Source organism: Lepidochelys olivacea, assembly GCF_965140295.1.
Source record: "Lepidochelys olivacea isolate rLepOli2 genome assembly, chromosome: 1".
Taxonomy (NCBI): Eukaryota; Metazoa; Chordata; order Testudines; family Cheloniidae; genus Lepidochelys; species Lepidochelys olivacea.
In genome coordinates, this window is record NC_140411.1 from 180,272,452 (window position 1) to 180,295,630 (window position 23,179).

A 23,179-nucleotide genomic window follows, 5' to 3' on the forward strand; every position below is an offset into this window, starting at 1 on the left:
AGTACGATTTGAGGACTTCAATAGCACAGATATAGGTGTGAGGTTTTTTGCAGGAGTGGTGGGTGAAATTCTGTGGCCTGCGTTGTGCAGGAGGTCAGACTAGATGATCATAATGGTCCCTTCTGACCTAAATATCTATGAATCTATTAATCTAATAACTAAGTACAAAAATAAATAAATAGGAGAGCAACAGGGAGAAACAATAGTCTTTTGTGATAACTTTTTCTTTTGGGAATTTAGATCTCCTTATCTACTCTCAGGCAAGATACAGGCACATACTGCAACTCAGTATCCAGCAGCACGGATAATGAATTTTGTACCTACTTGCACGTCAGTAACAGCTACCACATATTGGGTAGCAATATGGACAGGTGACAGAGAAAATTGATCTCTTGACTTAATTGTTTTCCATAACAGGTTTGTGGCATGAATTCTGTCACTCTTAGATTCTATATCCATTTCCACAGCCAGGGAGGGGAACTTTTTGGCTGGGACTAAACAGGAGCGTATCATAATGTGAAATAACTTCACACAAGGGCTTTTAAAATCAGCTCTACAATAGGTGTTGGTATTTAACAGGCTCTCTGGTGTATGCTGAAGAAGGGACAGTACACCCTAGGTAATGTTCAGTATTATGATAGATTTTTCACTGGTTGGCAGCTATTACTGACATTCTGCTGATCTTCAGGAGGCGTTCTTTGATGGGTGGCGCCCTACTGGCATTAGCTGGCAGTAGCTTGCCCCTCTAACTCAGGTGTGGTGTCTGAACCAGAAAAATCTGCTGCAGTTGTAGAGACCCATAGGAATGTATATACTGGCCAAACTTCTGTTTTGTGAGTTTCTCTTTCATTAGGTTTGACATTTTTGAGATAGAACTGGGAGCTGTGGGCAGCCGTGTCTGCAGACAATCAATGTAAACAAACTGTCTCGCGGCCTGTCAGCGGATTACCCTGATGGGCTGCAGGTTGCCCACCACTGGCCTAGACTGAACATAAATAAATTAAAAGCCAAAGAAAGCAAGAAAGATAAAAGCATTTGTTTTTGGTCTTTATGTTAAGCTAGGAAGTTATAGGATTGCTCTGATATTTGTTTGGTTAAAGGGGAACTGAGTCTAATGTGCCTTAGTAGAAGTTTCAAAGAAACTAGAGGACAACAAATAAAAATAATTATGATCCTAAATTCAATGCAATGCGTCGCTCAAGTTCCAGGTCTCTGAGAATTTTAAGGTGGCAATGAGTTTGTTTATCAAGGTGAGATATTGCACTAGCACTATTTTAATAACTGCCAATTAAAAGGGTTGATATTGGGGCAATCTGGTACATTTTAATGCTGTGCTTCTATTCAAGGTCATAGTGATGGTTTGCCAGACCTGGACAAGATATAGAAGGAAGCCCTCACTGGCCCCAATACAATGATGCTGCCTTCCAGTCTTGCACCTCATGGTCCCACTTTCTCTCCTGTAAGGCCCTGATCCTTTCACCTTCTTGTTTTCCTTCACCTTCCTGCCTAATTATGACCTTGGTCTTCAGTTTTCTTTCAGCCTTTCTTTTCCTCGGGTCACAATTTTTTTCTGCCTCTGGTATTCACTGGCCCCCTCTTTGCCTCAGATTTTGATACCCCCCCCCGTTTACTCCCTCCCCCGCACTGCTTATTGCTGCCTCTCCTCTGGCTTCCTGGTTTTGCTGCCTCTTCCCTCATAGGAACACAGGACTGGAAGGGACCTCCTGGGTCATCCTGATATCACAGGCAACCCAGTCATATAACCTTGTTCATAAATGTATCAAGCTTCACCTCAAAACAAATTCAGTTGTCTGCCCCTATGACTACTATTGGGAGACAGTTGCATAATCTCACTCCTCTGATGGTTAGAAACCTTCTTCTAATTTCTCGCCTAAATATGTTCATGGCCAGTTTTATACCCATTTGTTCTTGTGCTAACATTATCCTTTAGTTTAAATAGGTCTCCCTCCCGGGTGTTTACATCCCTGATGTATTTATAGAGAGCCACCAGATCTCCCCCTCAGACTTCATTTTGTTAGGCTAAATAAAAGAAGGATTTTAGGGTCTGTTTATATTCCACACTAAGCCCTGGCTCTGACTCAGGTTTGAGCCAAAGCCCCCCTTCTGTCCACAGACAAATCACTTTGATTTGAGTCAGCAAGCACTGAGGACCCAGGTCCTAGGACCTTCCTAAGGTTTACAGTGAAGTGTGGATGATCAATCACAGACTTGGAAACACTGAGTCCACCAGTCTGGGTCTAGGGTGACCAGACAGCAAGTGTGAAAAATCGGGGTGGGGGGTAATAGGAACCTATATAAGAAAAAGACCCCCAAATTGGGACTGTCCCTGTAAAATTGGGACATCTGGTCATCCTAGCCGCGTCCCACACTTTGGGCTTCGTTTGCAGTGTACACATACCCTTAGTCTTCTCTTACAAAATGGGCCTTCAATTCCCCTGATCATCCTAGTAGCTCTTCTCTGCACTGTTCCAGTTTGAATTATTTTTTCTTGAACATGGATGACCAGAACTGTACCACTGAATTCCAGATAAGTTGCCTTGTAAAATGGCATTAATACTTCCCTGTCTCTACTGGTAATACCTTGCCTGATACATCCTAGGATCACATTTGCCTTTTTTGTGGCCGCATCGCATTGAGGGTGCCTACTTATCTGGTCATCGGCTACTCCATTGAGGTATTTCTCCTCTTCTATTGTTTTCAAATCACAAGTCTCCAGTTTATAGCAGAAATTCTTATTATTAGTCCCTAAATGTGTGTATTATTAAATTTCATCCCATTTCTATTGATCCATCCTCTGTCATTCAGTTCTTCCTGTATAATATTCCAGTCCTCCTCTGCATTGTCATTTCTCCCCATTGTCATCAGCAAATTCATTAGCATACTCCTACTTTTTGTGTCAAGGTTATTAGTGAAAATATTACATGACAGAGGTATGATGGGTTGCCCCTGGGGTGCCACCTGGAATTGGGGTACCACTTAGCCCTCTGACCCACCTGCTTGGGCTCCCTCTCATACTGTGCTGTTGTGACAAGTTGCAGAGCCCTTTAAGTTTTCACTCTCACAGTATTCACGCAGGTAGAGACACACCCAGCTGCAGTTACATGCAGGTTCGCTAACCACCAGCCTAGGACCCCAAAGCAGTATTGTTCTGTCCTGGTGAGATCTGGCCAGTATATGTGTTTAACACCCATTCTGCCTCCGCTTCAATGTGAAGAGAACCATGCACACTTGTGGTAACCAAGCTGAGATTTTCCCCAGACACCTTAGTCAAACACACACTGGTTTGGATTAAAACATAAAATAAGTTTATTAACTACAAAAGGATAGATTTTAAGTGATTATAAGTGATAGCAAACAGATCAAAGCAGATTATCTAGTAAATAAACAAAAACGCAAACTGAGCTTAACATACTAGATAGGTAGGATATGAATTAGCAAATTCTCACGCTGTGTGATAAATAGGCTGGCAGATACACAGGCTAGAAATCCCTTTAGCTTGGGACCATCACTTCCCCCATTTCAGTCTTTGTTCCTTGGGTGTTTCCAGGTGTGTTGTAGTAGGGAGAGTGAGGTACCATCATGATGTCTTTCCCCCCTTTTATATCTCCTTCCGACTTGCTGGAAAGCTCTTTTGCTGTGACCTGGGTCAAACGGTTCCCATTGCATAGTGCTATCTCTGAGAGGTTTCTATTGTACACAGTTCTTGGGGTAATCCTTGTGCTTTGTGTGCAACATTGTTTGGCCTTTTTTTTATTGTACTTGAAAGGCTGCTTCTGGGTGTTTTCAACCTCACAACATGTTTCAGTAACACATACATAGCCAAACTTCATAACTTCACATACCATGATAGTAATAGCTCATCAGATTGTATGTACTGTCTAGAAGACCAAGACTTTTAGAATGATACCTCACAAGGCATACTTTGTGCAAAACATATCCTAATTACAAGACAGTGGTGAATATTGGGGTGCCAGGGTGTCCCAAGAGGTCCCAAGACAAACCTTTGAAGAACTCCTTGAGTAACCTCCCTCCGGTCTGATAATTCTCTTTTCAGCACAACCCATTCTTGTCTCCAGCAAGTTTCTTACCTGCCTTACAATTATTGTGCTAATTCCCATTTTCTCCATTAATAATTTCCCATGTGATACTGTATCAGATGTTTTACTGAAGTCCAGATAGATTAAATCTACCACATTTCCCTTGTCTAAAAAATTAGTTATCTTATCAAAGAACAATATCAGGTGAGTTTGGCATGATCTACCTTCCTATTTGTCTTTCCACGGTCTCAAAATGATTAGGACTATGCAGGATGTGCTGGCTCCATGAATTCTGCCCACAGTGCTTTCCCCAGCAGTTCTCCCCTGCTGGCTTTCCTCTGCAGGAGGCATTGAATAGACCTGCTGCTACTATGTTTACTGAAACAGATTACACCAGTGAACAGTCCCATTGTTGGGTACCACCAAGCTTGCACCCTTCATTGACTTTGGATAAGTGCGCAGTCTGTTCCCAGGGGAAGTCTGGATTTCATTATATGCAGTTAAACTCCTGAGTTAGTCACCAGGTGCCTAATCCTACCCCATTGAAGCCATCATTGACTTTACAATGCTCAGAAGCAACCCCTTATTTCATAAAATTGTTGTAATATGTAAATGCAGTGGAAATGTATCCACATTATAGACCAGTTGCATTTCAAGTTATTGGAGAAGCAGAGCTCCTGCAGTGAGGGAGTGTGGAAGGAGGCACAGGGTTTGGAGAAGTAGTGCAAGGACTGCCCCCCATGCCACTACTGTGTATAGACAGTACAACTCTCATGAAAAATAACAGTGATGTAAGCCTACATTGGGCCACATGATAAACTTGCATCCTCTGCACTGTTTCTGGATTCACACTGAGAAAGTTACACCAGGAAATCTCTCCATTGTTCCTTCAAAAGGGGCGGGGGGGAGGAGTTAATACTTTATAGCTGCACATGTCCAGAACAAGGGTCCAGAACTACTCATCTAGTAGTTAAATTAGTCAAACGGCTGTTTTCATGCCAGCAAATTCTGAACTACTCTTGGAGCATGTAGCCCAACAAATCAAATCGTTTGCTTTATCCAGTAAATCTGTAGGTATTGGCTGAAGCCTAATTCTGCTGTCCTTGAAATGCTCTGCTGAACTTTTAAGATTTTTTTTAATAACCTCTCATTATTAAGGCTGCTAAAATGTTCAGGGTTAGGTGTTAAACTATGGAGGGTTAATTTCTTCTCAGGTCAAAGAGTTCGGGCAACTGTCACTACAATGTGAGAGGGGAGGAGGCCTATGGAAACCTTTGAATGACCCACTTAAAGCCTATAGAAAATTTCAGAAGTTATTTATTTAAAGTGTGCTATGCATGTGTGTCTGTGTGTGAGGGAGAGGGTAATAGATTTTAAGACACTTGCATAAAATACACTATTGGCTCCTGCTGCTATTTCTTCAATTAGTTATAGGTACAGATTATCAGACTAGTAGGAGAATAATTGCACAGACATTTGCACATATAACAGCCAGTTATATGGCAATTTCTTGCAAAAGTAAATTTTCAGAAAAAAATCTGGGACATAATGTTCAAAAATATTTCCATTACAATCATTAGCAGTGACAAGTTGGGTGAGGCAATATCTTTTATTGGAGCAACTTCTGTTGCTGGGAGAAGCAAGCTTTCGAGCCACACAGAGCTCTTCTTCAGGTCTGGGAAAGGTACTCCTAGCGTCACAGCGAAATGCAAGGTGGAACAGATTGTTTATCTTAAGTAGTTAGCACAGGGGTGGGCAAACTACAGCTCATGGTCCAGATCCGGCCACGTGCTGTTTTAAGTCAGCCTGCGAGCCGCACCACGTGGCCCCGCTCTGGCTCCTATACTCTCCAATGGGATCTGCGGGGTGGTGCCTGCGGATGGGGCAGTGTGCAGAGACACCTGGCTGCACCTGGCTGCGTAAGAGCCAGAGGAGGGACATGCCACTGCTTCCTGAAGCCGCTTGAAGAAAGCGCCTCTCGGAGTCTACATCCCCTGAGCCTCTCCCCATGCCCCAACCCCCTGCCCTCCGAACCCCTTGATCCCAGCCCAGAGCACCCTCCTACACCCCAAACTCCTCATCCCCAGCCCCACCCCAAAGTGCACACCCCCTCCCACGCCCTAACCCCAATTTTGTGAGCATTCATGGCCCACCATACAATTTATTCGCTGATGTGGCCCTTGGGCCAAAATGTTTGTCCACCCCTGGGCTAGGCCATCGTATTGCGTATAAGTCTGCAGGTGTTGTACATTTGTACTTTTAAATATCAGATCATTTTCTGATCTGCATCAAAGGAAATAGAAATAAAATTGTATCAATTATTTTTTTAAAAGGCTGTGTGTGTTTCCCCAAATTAGCAGCAATTCATTAAAACTGTAGGCAAACACCAAAGTTACAAGCACAGTCTGCCTTCAGTTCTGCAAGGCACTTTAAGCATGTGCTTAAGCTTTAGTGAATTAAATGGAATGTAAGCCTGTGGTTAAATGTTTTGCTGAACTGGGGCCTATAAAAACCTATGTAGAATAGAACAGACTAAGATCCAGATTTGAATATTGAGAAAAATTTTTTAGTGGTGTCAGAGGTCTCCTGCCCTGTCTCCCCTCCCCCACCCCCTGACAATTTATTTGTGAGATTAGTGAAAAAATTTCTCTTTCCCTGACCCTTCAGAATTAAGGTCTTGATGCTCCCATTTTGCACAGAGGACTTGCTACAGAAAATCTGTGATGCCTGGCCTGTGTTCAGCCACATCATCCCCTGCAAGAAGCCATGCTTCTGGCAGAACAGAATTGCCAGGGGACAGGGCTCAGACAGGTCTTCCAGAGTTCAGGCCATCCTGCTCTTCCCTCCCTCATCTCATCCTAACATTACGTCCGTCTGCCTGTGAAGTTGTACCAAGCTAAGCTTCTGCACTGCAGATGCAGAGTAAAAAGACAGCAATACATTGAGCCACCATTCCCCTCCAGCGGCACTCTTGTTTTGATTTATGAATGCTTTGATGAAACAGAAGGGGGCATACCAGAGAGAGCAAGTGATATGCCCCTAATTGGGAGAAGGTGCATCTGTGTGGAGGTGGGGGAGGAAATGAAGTACTTAGTATATTTGGGTCCCTTCTCTCTCTCTCTCTCTCTCTCTCTAGACTCATACAAAATTGAACATGTGGGCAATGTTCAGACTGAAAGCAAAATTACTCTTGTGAGCAAAATATATCTGTCTCCCATGGATCTCTGTAGAATTGGAGTGGAGTATATTTGTTTGAAAAAATTGAGGAGATTCCTCTTCGATTTGCAGGCTCTGTGTAGATTGGACATTTGGAACAGACAGGCTGCAAAGGAACTAAAACATTGCCATGTACTTATTACCGTTGAGAAATCAAGTTACTGCTTATCAGAGGATATGTCTGCATTGTAATTGGGAGTATGCTTCCCAGCATGGATAGACAGACCCTTGCTACCTCTGCCAAAGTTAGTGTGCTAAAAACAACAGTGCAGTTGCAGTAGAATGGGTGGTGGGTCAGGCTAGCTACCAGAATACAAACCTACCCAGACTCCCTGGTTACATACTAAGGTGGCTAGTCCGAACTGCCCCAGCTTCACCGCTATTTTTAGCGCCCTAGCTCAAGCAAAGTTAGCATGTATCTGTCTACCAATGCTGGGAAGCAAGCACACTCCCAGAGGCAGTGCAGACATACCTGGAGGTGCTGTTTCAAGGCCTGCATTTACCTGAAAAAAACAAGTTAAAAAACAGGCTGTTCATCTTAATTTCCAATATCACAAATTATAGTATGTGATTCCCTGAATAAAAACACCAGAACTGTTCAACGCTGATTCTATCATCTCTTTAGAATCACTTCCTATTGGAGGAGGGTGCGTCCTTCTTCCTCCATATGCTTGGGCTGACCCTGGAAAAGTCAGAGATTTGATACATGTGCCCAGCCAGACTTGTTCAGTTTTCTAATGCCAGCCCAACTCTAAACAACAGCCTTTCAGCATGTTTGTGTCTAAAAGGAAATCTGATCTGACAACTCTGCAGTGCAGTTCACATTTTAGAAGAGATCAAAGATCTGCCAAATGCAGGAACTGATTGCAGTCAATATAACTTCAGAGGCATTAAAAATGATCTTGCATCTGTGTGAAGTTTCTGAAAGGCATGTCATTTCCAAATCTGTTAGAGAGATGTGTGTCCTTTTTCAGTATGCTTTGGAGAATTAAAATGCATATGTATTGTGACAAAGTTCCTCCTCTGCCTTGGTGGGGCCTGCACTTATTGGCCGATTTGCTCACCTCAGAGGTTCACGCTCAAATCTGCCATTCACTCAGTTAGCCTCATCACTGGCCAGCATGGGAAAAAGGAAGAAGAACAATTCTCCGCAGTCTCTGCTGATCCACCTAGTGGATCGGGGAAACAGGCCAGAGACCTTCCCCTCTGGTGGAACCCACAGTCCAGTTCAACTCCTCTGGTATCAAGTAGGGAGTTGGAAGGATGGGGGAAACCTGGGCCCACCCTCTACTCCGGGTTCCAGCCCAGGGCCCTGTGGATTGCAGCAGTCTACAGTGGCTCCTGTAACAGCTGTGCGACAGCTACAACTCCCTGGGCTACTTCCCCATGGCCTCCTCCCAACACCTTCTTTATTCTCACCACAGGACCTTCCTCCTGATGTCTGATAATGCTTGTACTTCTCAGTCTTCCAGTAGTATGCCTTCTCTCTCTCAGCATTTTGTGCCTCTTGTTTCCAGCTCCTCGCATGCACACCACAAACTGAAGGGAGCTCTTTTTTAAAACCCAGGTGCCCTGATTAGCCTGCTTGTCTTAATTGATTCTAGCAGCTTCTTGATTGGCTGCAGGTGTTCTAATCAGCCCCTCTGCCTTAATTGTTTCCAGAAAGTTCCTGATTGCTCTGGAACCTTTCCAGTTACCTTACCTAGGGAAAAGGGACCTACTTATCCTGGGGCTAATATATCTGCCTTCTGTCACTCTCCTGTATAAAATATGTCTGCCTTCTCTCACTGACTCCCTTGATGCCTTTGAGGAGCAGTGGGCACTATCCGGGGTTCTCTGCTCAGTGTCCCCGTCCAGTTCCCTTTGTTTGACCCTTTGACCACACTCCTGTCCCTGTTATTTCATTAGTTGTCACCAGTATTTATTTGGTGTCCAGGTCCTGTGGATCCCCCTCTTAGGCTGGGGCGGGATCCTTTATCCCACCCACTTCCCAGATCCCAATAGGATCACTCTTCTGTAGCCATCTGGCCTGACCCTGTCACGGTATGTATGAGGCTTGATGAGGAATAACTGGTTTGGGTGATTATGCTGTATTTAACAGAAGGGGTTGGAGGAGAAAGACACAGTAGAACCGTTTCTCATCTGGTATGAGGTCACTGGAGCTACATCAGTGTACATCAGTTTAGGATGTGGCCCAGTGTATACATTTGTATATGGAATTTTTGTCCTTTGTTTCATTTATTCAAAAACTATTTTCCTCAGCTTCCCCTGCCATGGCCACATTCTATACCGGATAGCAGCTTTCCTTTTTAGTGCTGCACATCATAAATAACAGCTTTATTTGGTGCCAAATGAGATGCCCCAAGTTATGAGTTTTCCATAAACATATCTGAATTGTTCAATTTCCTTTTCATTACATAATTTCCAAATTGGACCTCTTCTTGTTGATATTCAACTAAAGATTTCATTTGAGTCATTTACAAAAATGCTATGAAACTGTTCCAGTGTAGCCTACTATCAAAAGTAGCAGAATCGTTCAATTTTTCTTTAGGTGTAATAACAATGCAGCTCACATTTTTGATGGCTATTTCCACAGCCATCTTGCTATAATGAATGGTAAAAGGAAAAATAAAAGAGCACTAGAAGTTAGTTCCCTAAACAAATGTACTCCATATTAGAGGCAGAATATAATACTGGTTGGTCAACATGGATCCACTGGTTTATTTTTAATGCCTTTTTATTTGAAGAGGGAAAAAAACTTAGCTAACTGTTTCCTTTCTTTTTCTTTCATGTCATTGATGTGGATTTCTGAACTGGTGTCCTTTGTCCAAATGACTGGGATTTCATATAACTCCAATAGGTAAGTAAACAAAATTATCTCAGAATTACTGCAGATCTGACATTGACATCTTTATTTTTAATTTTAAGTTTGTGAGGTGTATATTAGAATAAGAATGAAGATCCTTGTGTTGTTTCTGTCAAAGTACTGTTATTTCAGTTCCATACTGTGTAGCGAGGACTTAGCAGAGAAGTCTAATTCCAAAATCTTTAGTCATGGAGGACAGATGCTTCAGATGTTTGGAAAGTCCTGGTAAAGGGATGGTACCTCTCAGGGCTTGATTGAAAAACCCCTCAATTCAATACAAAAAAGCTGCCAAACCAACCTTTCCATAGACAGACCTGCACAGAGGAACTTCTGCAGAGTCTGGCAGAGACAGCAGGGGGAAAGCTGAGTTTTCAAAACATACATGGAGACCCATTCCAATGGCTGTTCCAGAAATCCAGTATTCTCCTCTGGATTATGTTGATGCACTCAAAGATTGGGCTCAATATATTAATTGGTGGGTGGGGGGGGATGTTTCCCTTTATGATGCTGTCAATGAAATGGCAATTAGGTAATGCATATATGTGTGTGTGGGGGGGGGCACTGAAGCCCTAATCAACTTGTAGTTCTCTGGCCACTACATTACAATATCCTCTTGAGATACCAATGGTGTACTCCCTTTGATCAACAAATATGCTAAGCCACTAGGTGCCTAGATACCAGAAAGATAGGTACGGTTAAATACCTGGATAGAATGATAAGGGTAGACCTGAGAATGTCAGTGCCAACAAAGCAAGTTACCTGACACTGAGAACTCATTTCCCAAAATCACATTGTCCTGGGATGTTTCTCCCCAGTAGTTAAACAGTGGCATGAGTAGTAAAATAGTGACTCTACCCCAGATAGACATCAAACTGGAATTCCTTATGTGTGAAGTGTTCCTGAATCATTGTGGTTTAGCAAAGAAGATCAGAAAATTTTACCACCCCCCTTCAAATAAAAAAATTCAACAGAAATGAGATTTTTCTGAAGATTTTCACAATATTTCCCCCCCTTTCCCAACCAGCTCCAGTATCTAGTAATTTACACTGCATATCACTTAGGCAGCAGCTCCCCACAGCTCCATGGCTGTGATGGGTGGGACAGTAATTTTCTCTAGTCCTTTAATAGGTGCCAATATTCTTACACACAGCTGGCTGCCACTTTACCTCCGCTCCCTGCTTCCTCCTCCCACCTCTTTTAGACAGATGCTCCAATGGGGTGAAGCACACTTCGTAGAAACTACAGCAGCTCTGATTCTAGGCAGTCTTTTATTGGGTTGCAGTGAAACAACCATAGTCAATGATTTGTGTGGCAGATACTGCAACAGTTCCTGGGACTTTTTAGATGATTTATTAGCACAGGAATGGACAGACTGAGATCGTGGCTGGTCCAGATGCTGGCCTAAGGTATGCCAATGTATAGATGACCTCACTAGGACTGACCATATGCTGCTGTAGCAGAAAGCCGAATTTGGCACACTGTGTCAAGGTATGCTAGATCAACAGAGCAGTCATTACATAATATTTTGTGGTTTATTTGCCTTTTTTTCCCACTAGCTAGCATTGATTTGTCATCTTGCATTGTTAGCAACTGAAGTGCACAAAAGGTGCTAGGAAACAAAGGATATACCATGGAATATTGTGACAGAAAAACTCTCAAGGAGCAGTGTAAAAACTGCTAGATGTTAAGTAGATGTATTATTTTGCTGGTTTAGACCACTGGGAAATAAAGCTTCTGTCTGGGTATTTGATATATATCGACAGGCAGGGAGAAAAAGCAAGCATACCATACATGTTCAGGTGTGGTACAGTTATTCAGCAGCGTTTTCCAGCCGATTTCATGAAAATCTGACATTACCGTACCACAGACTGGAGCAGCAGGAATCACCAGGGAAAGAACAGCTAGGTACTTTATTAGGTTTTATGTTGTACATAAGGAGGCCATGTTTTCCACTGTCAGAGTATAAAAGAAAATGAAAGCTCTGGGCATCATTAAAGTCTTGAAAGTGTAGGATGTGTCAGTCCTGTTCCTCCAACACCTGGATTGAAAGCTCAGTCTGAAATCACTTAGAAAACAAAAACAGGTTGTCTTCTATGGTTTAGTTTTTATGCATTAAGTTTCTAGTATGCTTCAACTTAGATGAGGTTCAAAAATATCATCTAAGGTATTTCCTTGTACTCTCTTTTTATTTTTTTTGAGGGGGTCAGAAGCTGGGCTAGGACCCCATTTTTGTTAACTTATTTTACATTTTTCAGAGTAACAGCCGTGTTAGTCTGTATTCGCAAAAAGAAAAGGAGTACTTGTGGCACCTTCAAGACTAACCAATTTATTTGAGCATAAGCTTTCGTGAGCTACAGCTCACTTCATCGGATGCATACTGTGGAAAGTATAGAAGATCTTTTTATACACACAAAGCATGAAAAAATGGGTGTTTACCACTACAAAAGGTTTTTTCTCCCCCCACCCCACTCTTCTGCTGGTAATAGCTTATCTAAAGTGATCACTCTCCTTACAATGTGTATGATAATCAAGGTGGGCCATTTCCAGCACAAATCCAGGTTTTCACCCCCCCCCCCCCCCCCCACACACACAAACCCACTCTCCTGTTGGTAATAGCTTATCTAAAGTGTTCACTCTCCTTACAATGTGTATGATAATCAAGGTGGGCCATTTCCAGCACAAATCCAGGGTTTAACAAGAATGTCTGAGGAGGGGGGGCGGGGTAGGAAAAAACAAGGGGAAATAGGTTACCTTGCATAATGACTTAGCCACTCCCAGTCTCTATTCAAGCCTAAGTTAATTGTATCCAATTTGCAAATGAGTTCCAATTCAACAGTCTCTCCCTGGAGTCTGGATTTGAAGTTTTTTTTGTTGTAATATCACAACTTTCATGTCTGTAATCGCGTGACCAGAGAGATTGAAGTGTTCTCTGACTGGTTTATGAATGTTATAATTCTTGATGTCTGATTTGTGTCCATTTATTCTTTTACATAGAGACTGCCCACTTTGACCAATGTACATGGCAGAGGGGCATTGCTGGCACATGATGGCATATATCACATTGGTTGGTGTGCAGGTGAACGAGCCTCTGATAGTGTGGCTGATGTTATTAGGCCCTGTGATGGTGTCCCCTGAATAGATATGTGGGCACAGTTGGCAACGGGCTTTGTTGCAAGGATAGGTTCCTGGGTTAGTGGTTCTGTTGTGTGGTATGTGGTTGCTGGTGAGTATTTGCTTCAGGCTGGGGAGCTGTCTGTAGGCAAGGCCTGGCCTGTCTCCCAAGATTTGTGAGAGTGTTGGGTCATCCTTCAGGATAGGTTGTAGATCCTTAATAATGCGTTGGAGAGGTTTTAGTTGGGGGCTGAAGGTGACGGCTAGTGGCGTTCTGTTATTTTCTGTGTTAAGCCTGTCCTGTAGTAGGTGCCACAAGGTGCCACAAGTACTCCTTTTTCTTTTTATTTTACGTTGTAATATCTTGTGGAATGTGACTCAGGCTGTAACTCTTTAAACACACGATTCCTCTCTTACCATAGCTTTGTGCTTCCTTTACTGGACCATTTTAAGTTATGTGAATTGATGTGGGTCCCTTCCAAAATTAGTGATTGTGAAAGGCCACCCTGCCTTCTGAGAATCATCTAACATCAGAAATGAATGGAAGGGAGACAGACTGACATTTGTGAGGGAGGTGGAGGCAAATGTCATAAAGCTAAGGTTGAATGATGAGATCCCTGGTAGTGCAAATTTTCAGGAGAAAGTCGTTTTCCTCATTTTTCTCTCCTACCATCACAACCCTAGTAGGCCAACTATCCCAATCTGATGTTTGTTTTTCATATAGCAGTGATTTGACTGTGTAATATTCTACTTTTCAGGAACATTAAATTTTAAAGAACAAATCACAACAAACGTTAGAAACTCAGGAAATTCAGAGTTAGGAAGGAACCCAACCCTTTGGAAATATTAAAAATCTCACTTAAGGGATCCAAACTACTTTAACTTTGCTCTCTTACATAATCTAGCCCCCCATCTTTCTTTCTTTGAGGGCATAAAATAAAAAAAAATGTGCACCACAAAATATTGGTTTCATAATTTCTTTCAAAAATGCATGTTTCCAGTGTTAAATATTACTTTGTCACCTTGCTAATCTTTACCATGCGAGTGCTATAATTTCATGACCTAGGCAATTGTGTATATATAGAGACACTGGCTAAGATTTTCCAAGCTTCCTAATGGATTTGGATGCTCAGTTCACATATGTACCTGAAAATCTCAACTACTGCTTCTATATATAATAACACTTGAATCATTTGCATATTGCATTATGGTATACTTTGAAGAGTACCCTTAATGTGGAGTGGGGAGTGGTGTGCAGCCTTCAATATGCTATTTGTGTAATCTGAAATTTGTAAAAAAATTAATCTTTTTCTTGTCGAGGGAATGCTGGATATGGTATATCTGCAGGGTTAAAAATAAAACTTTATATTTTTTGTGCTGGCTGATAAAGTAAACTATCTGTTTCACTGTTTGACCAGATGGCTGAATAGTATGAATCAATTTGATAAATATTTTTAAATATTTAATGCATATTTTTCTGGTATTCAGCTACCCTAGTTATCAATTTAGGAATGTATAGTACATATTTTATGAAAAATATGTCAAGAAAAAATTTGCTTGAGACTTCACTAAGATGAAGGTGATTATTTTTTTTTTACTTTGTAGAGAGAGTGTGCATCAAACTATCTTCCAAAATTGTGTGTAATGCCAAGCAGGATAAACAAATTAATCATTATAGAGAAACTGTTAATAAGAATGATAAAATACTTCCTCCTCTGTTTCTGAGATCTTCCTGGATATATCTTATTGCCAATGTAGGGCTGTGGAAAAATAGAATTTTAATTTCAGTACTGATATTTGTTGAGATTCATATTCTTACAACATGCTTAAAACAATGTATGCTTCCAAACTGGACCATTTACAGGGAAGGGGGGAACTGTTCATTGTGATTCCCATTAGCAGAACAGAAACACGACTCTGAAAAGATAAAGTGTGTGTGAAGGGGAAGGGGCAGGAAAGTTTACCATGGAAGAAAAAGAGAGGGAATGGGATTTAGGAGCTAGTGAGTGTGTGATTAGATGATTGGGCCCTTCAGCATCACTAGGCGACTTTTCCCCTTTATTGGGATTCTGGTTGAACAACTGGAGAAACATCGTCTAAGAGAATTTTAGGGAAAATCATGCTCTGTGGAGAAAGGAGAAGTCTATCCATGGAAATTAAGGAGCCAACAGTGGAAATTACTGTGAGTATTTGTCTTTTTATTGCATTAAAGTTCTGATCAGCTTTTCAAGAAGGTGTTTGAGCCTACGTGTTCCTCCCAGCATTCCCTTCCATTCAAAATACAACAAAAATGAAATTTTCTTTCGCTTGTAATCTGAATGCAAACAGAATGAGAATTTCCATCACTGTCATTACAGTGCATGGTGTCTGTTGTCGCAGCACAGTAGTTCAGTCCAATAACACTTTTGTAACTGAAGCAGAACACATGAGGTCATTGTACACAACTACAAACTTTTGATTGCTGCGACATTAACCATCAGATAGGAAACCATTTTTTTTTTGCTGATTCACATTCTTTATAGTAGTTTAAAGTTGCACTGCATAATGTGTTCTTATGTGCTAAAACTTCCACAATGCACTCCCTCTTTTTAATGCACATCTAGTTAGTTTACTCTGGTGTCTTTTATGTTACTTTAAACATTAATTTATGCATTAGAAGAGGCATGCTAAATCCTAATTTGTCATCCAGCATAGAAATGCCCAGAGAGCTACTAGTGATTTTTGACTTGCAGCGAGCCCTCTCATCCTTTGTCTCCTTTGCACATTTAATTTTGTTTCATTTATTTCTTTTTCAGATGAAAGTTTAGATGTACTGTTGCACAGAATAGTTGTATCCTTAATAAATAATTCATACATGAGGTACCAGAATAGTTATGAGTAAGAAGGATGAAGTCATAGTCTCAAAATCCTTTCTTAAATGCTAATTTTTTCAGAGTTGCATAGAGTTTAGCCAAGGAGTCCCTTTGAAAATTTAGTGGAGATGGTATAGTACTGCACTCCTTCAAATTTTGAGCATTTGATTCCTAAAAGGCCATGGAATATCTTACTTTGAGTGAGTGAAAAGCCTCAGTTCAGAAACCATGTTGGTGGAGTTGCTGTGTATGTGAGTAACCCATTTGGACCAGCAGTGGAAAGCTAGATGAATAATAATAGTAATATCATATGGATGGATGGATATAGACTTTCAATGAGCCCCTAAGTGTACACACACACACATGTTTGTGTGTGTTTACTTTGGCCTTATCAAAAGCCAATTGCATTCAATGGGAAAACTCCCATTGTGTCCAGTGGACTTTGGATTGGAATCCTAGTGCAGAATAAGATGGTCTCTTATTTTTCTGCATATGGAAAGAAATGCCTCTCTCCATCTGCTCAAGTACAGGATGACGTGGGTAGGAGCAGTGGGGATAGCTGGGGTGTGTGTACAGACATAGGTTTGTTAGTCTTAATTAGTGATGGGGAGGCTTTATAAATAATTTAGATAGATCTATCTTATAATGCTTTATTCTCCTCCATTTCTTCCTTATTACTATTTGCATCATTATAGCGGACATCTCTAAACTCCCACTGTCTGGTGTTATTTGTCATGTATTTTATTCATATCTATATATAAACACTTAATATTTTTCATTATGTTCTCAGGATCAGTAAGAGCAGGTCATCACCATAAAGCAGTTGAGCTATCTTATGTCAACCCACAATAGAGAATTTTAATTGCAGATACTGTGTTTTTTCCCCTTTCCAAATTCCTTCACTTTATATTTATTCCAAACAGTGTATATTACAGAAAGCAAATAAATTAATGCTCAAAGACCTTTTTTGAGCCTAAGCTCTTAGCATAGGTTTAAATATCTGGTTAATATCATGATCTGGAAAGCTGGCTTTTCTGATTCCACTTGAAATTATTGCTGTAGAAAGGCAGTGATGATTTTTTTTTTATATATTAAGTGATGATCAAGGCTCCCACACAAACAGGAAGAAAAAAAGAGAGCATCTGCATGAGAGCAACTAGTGTTCAGTGAAAGATTGCACTGTAGCGTTTAAAACGAATAAACAGAATCTGGGGTTCATTCTACTCTGAGGATGAAACTATTTCTTTTTCTGCTGAAAAAGCCGACTCACCTGGAAAAATCTGAATAAATGGGGATGTAAACTCTAATGGAAAATACATTTTTTATGTTGGTATTGAGAGGTATTATATTGTGATTATATAGTGATCAACTGAGATTCGAAGGACGCAGATCATTTCAGATAGATGACATTGTACCTAGATCCATCAGAAAGCATTTGTTTGAATACAAACTATAGTAAGCTCTGTGTGAGAAGTCCAGTATGTCCATTGCAGTGTGTGCTGCACCTACTGATGGTGATTTCTTTATGAACAATTTTTGGAAACTGATCATTTATTTCTTAGTTTAAAATACACATTTAATTAACAAATGAGTATTGAGGTTCTGCTGTACAATGTAAAATAATTAGAACAACAGTACGGAAGTGACTGTGTTGTTTTAGTCAGATGCTCGAAAATGGCCAAGACTTTATTTCTGTAACCAAAACACCAACTGGCATTTGAGAGACCTGTTGCTGAATGAGGAATGCAGTGCAGAGTAAGGCCCGTGTTAACTGCATCGTTTTAAATTTGAGCAAATTCCTTTTCAGATTCTTATTATTTTTTAAATGGTGAAGTTTCAGCCCTTTAAGAAACCAGTGAATCACTCTGGCAAGATTCAAGAATGGGGACAAAGAGACAAAATAATAATAGTATAGGAAGCATACAGTGATAGAGGTTCTAGTTCTTAAAATGACAATGGCCAAAATGTTGAAACTTGGATGTTAGGAAGTAACAACAAGAATTTTTTTTGCTATAAGCTGGACTTATCAGTTGGAATTCACAGAGGAGGAGAAAGACTTGGGTGTACTGGTTGATCACATGATGACTATGACCCTCCAATGTGATATGGTTGTGTAAAAAGCGAATGCAATCCTAAAATGCATCAGGCAAGGTATTTCCAGTAGCGATAGGGAAGTGTTAGGAAATTCCATAATACAAGGCACCAGTGGAGACCTCATCTGGAATACTGTGTGCAATTCTGGTCTCCCATGTTTGAGAGATGGATATAAACTGGAACAGGTGCGGCGAAGGGCTATTAGGATGATCAGAGGAATGGGAAACCTACCTTATGAGACATACTCAAATAGCTTGACTTCTTTAGCCTAAACAAACAAAGGCTGAGGGAAAATAAGATTGTTCTCTGTAAATACATTGGGGGGATAAATACCAGGGCGGGAGAGGAGTTATTTAGATTAAGTGCCAATGTGGATACAAGAACAAATGGTCATAAACCAACCATCAGCAAGTTTAGGCTTGAAATTACATGATGGTTTCTAACCATCACAGGAGTGAAGTTTCAGGGAAAGCAGTGGGAGCAAAAATCTAACTGGTTTCAAGACTGAGCTTGATAAGTTTATAGAGGGGATGGTATGACAGAACTGCCTATAACGGCATGTGTCCCACCTGGGACTGCCGGTAGCAAATATTCCCAACAGCCAGAGATGGGACACTGGGTGGGGAGGGCTCTTAGTACAGAGAATTCTTTCCCAGGGCTCTGACTGGTGGGTCTTTCCCACATGCTCAGGGTCTAACTAATCACCATATTTGGGGTCAGGAAGGAAATTTCCCCTGGGCACATTAGCGTAGACCCTGGGGTATTTTCGCTTGCCTTTGCAGCATGGGGCACAGGTCACTTGCAGATTTAAACTACTGTAAATGGTAGATTCTCTATACATTGCAGTCTTTAAATCATGATTTGATGACTTCAGTAACTCAAAGAGAGGTTCTGGGTCTGTTACAAGAATGGGTGGGCGAGGTTTTGTGGCAGGTAACATGCAGGAGGTCAGATTAGATGATCATGATGGTCCTTTCTGGCCATAATGTCTATCAACAGGCAGAAAAACCCATATTTAGGGACCTAAAGTGTCCACTGGTGCTGCAGGTGTTCAGCATATCTGAAATTCAGGCCACTTTAGCGTTAAAATGATCAGGAGGGTGGTGACGGGATGAGATGCATTCAATTTGAGCTGAAAATGAGGGCTGTTCTTTGGCATAGGGGAGAGCAATGATCGAGGCCAGACTGCTGCCTAGCCACGAAACTGTAGCAAATGCAGTGAACACTTCTGCTTCTATTCTTGATTTGTAATGTGTCTTTTTGAAGCAATAGGAAGGCATGACAGCCAAATTGTGGGTGATTTTTCTGTACTTCATGATGACAAAGTACCCAGTAAAAGGTTATACTGTGGGAAGGGGAGCTGGTTAGAGGGTTTTATTTCTACAAATTAGAAGAGAACCTTACAGTGACACTGTCTGAGGTACTTTAGGAGCTCATTTTAAAATGGGGAAATGTTTTATAGCAGTTGTGCTAGATGGTTGAGGGCTTCTGTGCATTGGTTTGTGGATAAAATATTGAACATATTTTCAGTACCATATGATTTTGATACTCATATATACGTGCATATATAGGTATTTTAGAACCACATGATGCTATTTGCTAGACTGTTATGTAACATTAGAACATCTGTATTGTAGAACAGCGGTGTCAATAACTGAGATTCAGATTCTGATCTCTTAATCATGTTGCCTTATACCTTACCCTGTTGAGTATTTCTTTTAATGGGGAGTAAGAATGAGAATGGTATCAGAATCTGGACCGGACCTGGCAGAGATGATGCTTCAGTTGGAGTGATAATGTTATGACCAGGTAGAGTGGTGATGCAGTCTTGGAAGAAGCTATATTCTGTCTTAGCTATGGCACGAATCCTGTTTGCTTTCCAGGAAGGGAAAATAAAGTGACCCAAAATAGAATAGTATGCTAATACATGTCTTGATATCACTAATTTTGGAGGGAAGGAGCTGTAAGTCACCTTGTACATGATTCTATCAAGGCTAGTTAGGTTCAAATGCCCACATTTAGATGCATGAGATCATCTGGCACAAACCTCTTCCAGCTCTCTCCTCTCACTTCTTGGAAAGAAAAAAAAGAGCTAGTTGATATATAATTGTGTATATTGCACATAGTTGGAGAGTTGGAGCACAGTATTTAAACATAGTAATAAATTGGTATGGGCTAATAAGTAATATCTGAGATCTTGGCACCTTTCTTATATGAGCAATAAAAAAAGACATTCAACATGAAAAATTAAAGGTATTATGGAGATGTTGGAAGTGATTTTCTGTGTCTTACTGAGGGATTATCAGAGTGATGAAGGATTCCAGCCTTTGAGAACAAGAGATAGTAATTTTCTCTAGTTCTGTGGGAGATACTATGCTTAGCAAAGAAACTGTGTGTAATAAAATCTGAGACTGAAATATTACCTCTAGCTTCCAGAACTTTATTCTGTTTATTCTCTCAAAGGAATGCTGCACTCAGGTTAACCACTGGAGTGCCAAGGCTCACCGTATTTGGCAGTTGGCTATAATATATCATTGTGGGGTTGTTTTGGCAGGGAAGTGGATGCATAGGGAGGAGAGTTTCTTGTCTGTGAATTCAATAATTTGAAATGGTTAAGTTGCAACACAGAAAAGCATGTGTGTGTGTGTGTGTGTGTGTGTGTGTGTGTGTGTGTGTGTGTGTGTGTTTTAAATGTAAACCATATTTTTCTCTCTAACATTTAGTTAGCCAGTCTTCCCGCCGCTTGTGCAGGGAAAGCCCCTGGCGGGCCAGGCTGGTTTGTTTACCTGCTGCGTCCGCAGGTTCAGCCGATCGCGGATCCCACTGGCCGCGGTTCACTGTTCCAGGCCAATGGGAGCTGCTGGAAGCGGCGCGGGCCAAGGGATGTACTGGCTGCCGCTTCCAGCAGCTCCCATTGGTTTGAAGCAGTGAACCGTGGCCAGTAGGAGCCGCGATTGGCCGAACCTGCGGACGCAGCAGGTAAACAAACCGGCCAGGCCCGCTAGGGGCTTTCCCTGCACAAGTGGTGGAACGAGTTTGGGAACCACTGAGTTAGGCCATTAAATCACTGGTGAGCAGTGTTATACTTCATCCACGTATATATTCAAGGGTCATACATATGTCAGGCATCTGTACTTGACTTTTGTGACTTTTTTTCTTTGTATTCCAACATTATTTACTCGTATTTTAACATCTACTGGAAGAAGAGCAAGGATCCTACATAGATGATGTCGGGATCATGCAGAGGACTTGCAAAATGGAATTATGCATAAAGTGTAATGTTTAAGAGGCATGACCTTTGCATGAGTTTGCATGTTCCCTACTTCATGCCTAGCTCAGGACACTTTCTATGCTTGAGTCATTGGATACATGAAAATAGGTAGTTTTAATTTGAAACAAATATCATGTATTTATTTCTAACTACCACTTTGTCCTCCCCTTCATTCCATTTTGTTTTGTTCCTCATATGTTCTGTGTCGTTTTCTCCTTTCCTTTGTTAATTTAGTTAGAAATAGTCCACAGTGTTTAAAAATAGTATACATTTTAAAATAGGCTTATTATAATAATATTTTACATGTGAGTAACATCTTTCTTCCCCAATGGCACAAAAGCACTTCAGACATTCCGAGGGCACTACTGAAATATAGCTGCCTCTCGTGCACCAAAGATTGCAAATTACATACAAGTTTCAGTGGCCTTATTTAAAGCTTGAACCAGGTCTCATTCAACTCCATGGAAAGATTTCCATTTACTTCAGTTTCAGTTAATTCTTGAGGTGTTATGGGTATTTCATTTAAGGCCTTTCACTTGAATAAGCCATGAGGAACTTGGGTCTATGAACTGACACCGGACTATATGGAAAAGAACAGATAAAAACAGATCTTTAGAACAAAATACACAGACTTACCAGTTCCTGAACTGCTTCCTCCTTTTCAAATAATCAGTCAGTTGTTCTGATTAATGTCCTTAGCATTTGTTTTCTCTGGGGTATTATAAGTGAATTATGTGGAGAACCTGCAGCAGTAGATGAAAGCCATTCCATACAACCTAGTCATTTTTGTTGCCTTTTTCTAAACCTTTTCCAATTCCAATATATCTTTTTTGACATGGAACGACCACATCTGCATGCAGTATTCAAGATGTGAGCATACCATGGATTTATACAGAGGCACTATGATATTGTGTGTCTTATTTTCTATCCCTTTCTTAATGATTCCCAACATTCTGCTTCAGGTAGAATAAACAAATTTATTAACTATAAAGATAGATTTTAAGTGTTTATAAATCAAAGCATAACAAGTCAGATTTGATCAAATTAAATAAAAGCAAAATGCATTCTACGCTGATCTTAACACTTTCAATGCCCGTATAAACTTAGATGCTTCTCACCGCTGGCTGGTTGCTCTTCAGCCAGGCTCTCCCCTTTGATCAGCACTTCAGTCGCTTGGTGTGGTGTCTGTAGATGTAGGTGGGAGAGAGTATGGGAAATGTCTCTCCCTTTTATCATGTCCTTTCTTCCCTCTTGGATTTGTTCCCCCACCCACCCCTTCAGAGTCAGGTGAACATTACCTCATCACAGTTCCAAACTGACCAAAGGAAGGGGGGTGACTCCTTTGAGAGTCTAACAGATTCTTTTGTTGCTGCCTATGTGAGCATCTTTTGTTCCTGTGAGGCTGGGCTGGATTTATCCCATACCTGCCCTGATGAAGTGTGAACTGCCTCTCTGCTCTCAGCTATCCTCCAGTCATTTGGTACAGAAGCTGATTTAAATGATAGGTTACAGACTATAGTTAGTAGTTCTGCAGTTTCCCATTTGACTTCCTTCAGAACTCCTGGGTGAATCCTATCTGGACCTGGTGACTTATTACTGTTTAGTTTATCCATTTGTTCCAATACCAGCTCTAATGACACCTCAATCTGGGACAGTTCCTCAGAGTTGTCACCTAAAAAGAATGGCTCGGGGTTGGGAATCTCCTTCATAT

General features: G+C 41.1%; 1 protein-coding gene across 19 annotated transcripts in view; it reads left to right on the forward strand.

Annotated features, from left to right (window-relative positions):
- ROBO2 (roundabout guidance receptor 2) overlaps positions 1 to 23,179 on the forward strand; it is a 644,167-nt gene that overhangs the window by 290,340 nt on the left and 330,648 nt on the right. The window lies entirely within an intron of this gene.